The sequence below is a fragment of the Mytilus galloprovincialis genome, chromosome 5, assembly GCF_965363235.1.
Source record: "Mytilus galloprovincialis chromosome 5, xbMytGall1.hap1.1, whole genome shotgun sequence".
NCBI lineage: Eukaryota > Metazoa > Mollusca > Bivalvia > Mytilida > Mytilidae > Mytilus > Mytilus galloprovincialis.
The window spans coordinates 42,364,636-42,370,593 of NC_134842.1; the positions used below are offsets into that span (position 1 = coordinate 42,364,636).

Here is a 5,958-nt window from a genome sequence, read left to right on the forward strand (position 1 = left end):
TACTTAATAACTCAAAAATAAAATTTTGAATCATCACCAAAAAGTTTACAGATATTAAGATTAATATAACTAAGAAGTGTTTAAAGTTTAAAGCCATAATCAAGAATTGTTTTTGAGATACGGTGCGACATGTGAAAAAAAAAACACACCCTTGTTTTAGTTACAAAGTGCCGTAACTCAAAAAGTTTTAATTTATTTTCACCAAAAAGTATACAGATCATTTGACCATCATAAGAAACAACTATGTTAAGTTTCATGAAATTTGGATAAGTCGTTCTCAAGTTACGGTGCGACATGTTTACGCCGGACAGACAGACGGACAGACGGACGGACGGACACCGGACATTTGTATACCATAATACGTCCCGTCAAAATTTTGACGGGCGTATAAAAATTGTTTGTATGTATCAAAATGCAATGACTATTGATAAATACTAATAACAAATGATATAAATTATAGTTTTATGTCAGGTCTGAAAGGATTTATAATTAAACATAACAGTTAATTCTGGCTATATCCAAGGGTTTAAGAAAACATTAAGGATGTTTTTATAACACTTCATACTGTAAACTGTATATAGTGTTACACAAAATTTCATATCTTACATATGCAAGTGTTATTTTAATATATTTTCATTTCTGTGACTTAAAAAGACCAAATAACATAGTTTTGCATGTTTGTTTGATAATGACCGATCCACAAGTGCATGAATCTCTAATTAGTAATAATTGGTGTCAACCAAAACGAATATATTCAGATCGAAACAACAATTTAAAATGAATAAACAAAGGAATAAAGTTGCACTGTTTTGCTTATAATCTAATATCTCCAAACATCGCCTTAAAAGCATTTGTTTAATATATACCATGTAAACTGTTTATTGTTCTTTTTATTACGAGTTAATTAAGAGTAGCAGATATCAAAGCATCAAGACATCTTTCTTTTACTTCCGTAGCATCTTTTTGAAGTCATGATAATTTGTCCCATCTTCCCACATTGTACCATGTATGATTCGCGTTATATACTTGTTGTAAACTTTCCAAGATAAGTTGCTTGCTGATTGATAATAAACAAGCTTTGAACTACCGTTACAGTCATCAACGAACACTGCAACTGCAACTTCAAGAGTGTCTTTCATTGCAGACCATGCTTCTGGTTTTATGTCATCAACAACATTTAAAACTTCAGAATCATACATTTTACACATCTTTCCTTGTCCAACCTGTATTCCATATTTATCAAAAAGCGATTTGACTTGAGACACCATGTCGTATTTGTTTTCAAAGTCTTTAAGTCCGATGATATTGTTCCATACAGTCCAAAGGTCTTTCAGAGTATGAATCTCGTCATATTTTCCAACGGTAAAAGAGTTTGCTCCAACAAATATATCAGAAATTTTCCATTCAGGATCTGGTGCGACAAGAACTCTGATAGTAGTATCTGAAGTATTTGTTATATTCATAGAATTTCCCATTTTCTGAAACAAGTAAGCATAATATAGTTTTCAAGTCACTTAAGATGTATATCACGAAGGCAAAACGAGTTATGAAAAGAGCGAGACGAGTATATCAATTTTTAAATTACTTTGTCGATCAAATACGTTATACTTAAAATTCAAAGTATATTTAAAGAATGACTGTAATATTTTTTCTGTCTATGAAGAAATAACATCAAAAATATGGTGCACACTGCATAACCCGCGTAGCGGGTTATTTAAAGTGATCACCACATTTTTTTTTAATGTTATTTCGAATAGGCAGACAAAATATTACAGTCTGTTCTTATAATTTAATTCTTGATGACGTCGAGGTCACATGATAAAATTATGTCTATAGGCTGATAAACAAAACGATGATATCCAAAAGTAAATTATAGAAATATAATAATGCATGACACATCTAATAGACGAACCCTTTATATGCGTTTCCTGCTAAAAAGTTAAATCTAAATGCAAATGTCTATGTTGACAGTACTAAACGTTTTAAATAATTTGGCATCCAAGATCAATTTAATACTGTTTAACAAAGATTTAGAAAAAAAAAATTCACATAGTACCTAGATAAGTATTTTTTTCTTGCTTTTACCTTTAGATGATATACTAACAAATAAGATACCATTAAACCCACAAAGAAGTTATAAAACTAACCTGATAATGCTGTTCCCTTTATAACTTTTGTTCTTATCTAATTCTGTAAATTTTTAATGTAGATAATAAATGGTGATTAAAACTTACAGGAAATACTTACCATATACATTGTACTGTCTTAAAAAGGATAACACATTAATCCACGCAAAAGGTCAAAAGAATTAGTGTTCTAGGATATGCATGTAAAATAGTATTCGACTGATGCGAATACGACATCCATTTAAAGAGCCCATTTGTTTTCATATAAAAGTTTTACAATTGATTACTATTGAAAATATATATATATAAAATAGGCAAATTTTGTGTTGTAACAATTATTTGTCGTTTATATCTATTGCTTTGACACGGTTCCTCCGCCTCGTTTTTAGACTAGCGCGTGTTATACATCGACTTTAATATAAGCGGTTATCTCAGTACCGAAATCTAGACTATGACAAGCGCCGAGACGAGTTTAATTTTGAAATTATCAATTTTCCCACGTTAGTAGCAATATACAATCTTCACCTGCATATGGGATATAATTTTCGTATATATAGACAGAGTAAAAGTTCTTAATTTCTATATTCCATATGTAAATAATGTAGTAGGAACATGGTGTTCAATGTTCTTTATGTGTATTTTTAAATTTATTGTATTTGCAAGGATTGTAACACGTTATTGAAAATATCCTTATTTCCAAACAACTGCATAGCCTGTTGCAGTAGCTTTTCTGATTCTTAGCGTCTTTATAAACACAAACAATCAATCACTTAATCAAACTTTTGTGACGCCATCTATCTGCTTTAATTGCACAGGTCATGGTCATAATTTTACTGTTTTTCTTACTTCAAATATCAGTTTCAAAGATAATTCACAAAAAAAACTAAGAGGTCAATAATAATAAATGAAAAATAACATTCACCTGTAATTTACCTGTAAAAAAATCGGCGCAAATGGTAAGAAAAATCGGCACAATGCAAAACGCCAGATTTATTTTACCAGCCAGCACACATAACAAAAACATGTATTCATATTATTTGACAATTTACAATAATAAGAATTCATTATTTATTCGTTAAACGCAGAACAGGTGCGTATTAAATAAAATTGGTTGTATTCGGGAGCATGTGTATGGCACACCTGATCAACTTTTATTATATGTATTAATTAATCTTAGATTATCTCAGATAAACTAGGTTTATCTCAGATAAACTAAAATTATCACAGCTTAATTCAAATTTGAGAAAATCCTAGTTTATCTCAGAAAATACAAAAAAATCATTATCTGGAGAAAATCCCGGTTTATTTTAAAATATTAAGAAAATATTGGTTTATCAGAACGAATTTCAGATAATCCTAATTTATCTGCAGATAATTAATTATTTGAATTTCAGATAATCCGTTATCTCATTTTCCAGATAATTATGGTTTATTTCGTATTCTAATTATACCAAAGAACAATGTAACGAGTGTTATAATTGGACGACAGTCGTTTGCGAGATTTTTTATGAATGCGACATTCTGCACACGGCACGCAATTATCAAACTAGAAACTGGTTAACAATACATGATTATTTTTCTTTGTAGACGCTTAAAATCCTGGTTTTCATTATAAAAATAAAGAGATAAAGTACAATTTATAATCAAATACAACGTTCTTCAAAAGCGATGAGTACACACCCGTGGTAAAATATTAATATATCTTGGGCTGATCCGCTATACTCCCACGTCATATAATGTTTTTAATGAATGAGCTACTCGACGCCATTAAATGATAACGTAAGAATTTACGGGGAGATCCACCATTGTGAAACCAAAAGTCATCAAAACAAAGAAACATAAACAAGCGACGATAAAATGTGTTGTTAGTTAATAATTTCTACATATAAGAAAAATTGCTCATGGTAAAATATTTATAGCACAAAGGTCCAACTCGTGGTAAAATTAAAACAAATCATGCCCCTATGAATTATTGTCAACAAACCAATTTACCAAGACAAATAATACGACAGACATGAACCAATGGTTACCCTAAACAATCTGACATCTGACTAGGGATAGACACACATAGTATATGGCGGAGGTCAACATGCTTGTAGACGCAAACCATCCTCTAACCAGGGACGGTTGTGTGACGGCATAAAAACAACGAAAAACTATGCAAAAGGGTAATATTTATTTTACATTTATTTGAAGTCAATTTCTTGTGGTATTTACTAAGTGTAATTGGAGAATTCTTGTTTATTGAAACTAGTACTATTATCTTGGTAACAAGGAATGTAGACAGATCTAATTCCAGGACTAACCCACATAGACAAAAGACTAACGTTATTACAATACCAATAGAAGGTATGGTGCTTAGTTCCATTTATTCTATGATTACCTTACTATTTTAGTGGGATATATTATGGACATAATTGTGCAAATCGGGATACAAGCATGAAATTTGGCATGGATGGATTAAATGATATTAAAAGAAAATCAGCTGCTGGCCATAAAAAAAAACATTTTTTCAATATGGCCACCGCTCATTTTGCAAATGGCTTCATATCCAATTGGTCACATTTCGTAAATCTTTTAAAAGCTGTGTAATAAGTATAATCCAATGCAAGTTTTGATAAAACTTAAATTACAGCAGCATGCTTATCATGGACAATCATTTGTGTATCTGCTTTTTTTATGGTTACAAGGGGATATCTGGGAGGTATCCGTATTGAAATTGCAAAGATTTTTTTCACCTTGAGTAGCATAACCATATTCATTAGTCTCTAAAGAAGCAATTCTGTCGGAAAGAAACTTGAACAATTCCGTTTTGTTATCATCTTCACAAAGAAAACTACTCCAAACCCTTGTCGTTCTACCAGAACCAACAACTTTTCGTCTAGCACCAGTACTTTGCATTTTGTTTTCGTTCCAGCCTTTAAATAATGAATTTAGTAAACATCAAATCGATGTCTACTCTTGGATACTTATCGAAGGAAGATTTTATGTAAGGCAGTATGATATCATTTGCATAATCATCAAATATGTTTTGCCACGAATGGTGGCAATATATTAACCATTGCTGCCACACCAACGATAAATGCGTCAGAATTATGATCACTTAATGGCAAATCGCAGAATGTTTCAAGTATACCCAATTGCTGCGATTTAATACCTCATCCTGACACAAAGACGGAGAGGCAGTTTGGTTTTAATGGCTAAAGAAGAAATGGAAAGTCTAGAAAAAAGATCCCAATCCGTGTTTAGGTTCTCTAGCTTTGTTTTTTGACAAAGAAGTTTCCAGTTTAATTTTACGGCTTTTATATGGAAACGTTCTTTTTCATCTGGTTAAAAAAGCAGATTCTCTTCGTTTCATATTTGCTCCAAAAGATCATATTGTTTGGATCCAATATCTTGGAGTTTATATACATATCTTACCTACTTCTGAATCAACAATTTCCTTAAAGGAGTTCATTTTGTACAAATCTGACGACTCTTCTAGAAATGGACTCAAACCACTTAATCTTTCAAATTCATCTACCAGTCTACTGACTTCTGCTCCAGCTACCACCCGTGGTGTCGAAAGGATCTTTGATTAAACGCATGGTACCAACATCGCCGTTCACGACTCATTATTCTGTGTTTGTGCCTGATCATATGGAATATAAGAAATCAACTTGCTGTTCTTACGTACAGTAAAAATTACCATTTACAAATTTTATTGCAACCTGTGGGTGATGTTTGTGAAGGGAATCCATATCTTGAATACTTTACACGGTCAAGAACAAGATTGGTATCATGCTTGATATGGACTGTTTGTAAAGTACGATATCTGACTCGTGATATGAGC

At 31.6% G+C, this 5,958-nt stretch overlaps 1 long non-coding RNA gene across 1 annotated transcript; it reads right to left on the reverse strand.

The window, feature by feature from the left end:
* Window positions 1–593: 593 nt before the first annotated feature.
* On the reverse strand, window positions 594–2,230 carry LOC143074523 (uncharacterized). The gene is made up of 2 exons (XR_012977908.1): window positions 2,148–2,230; window positions 594–1,478 (listed from the first exon to the last, which is right to left on the reverse strand). It is a non-coding gene; the product is annotated as an uncharacterized LOC143074523 (long non-coding RNA).
* Window positions 2,231–5,958: the final 3,728 nt, after the last annotated feature.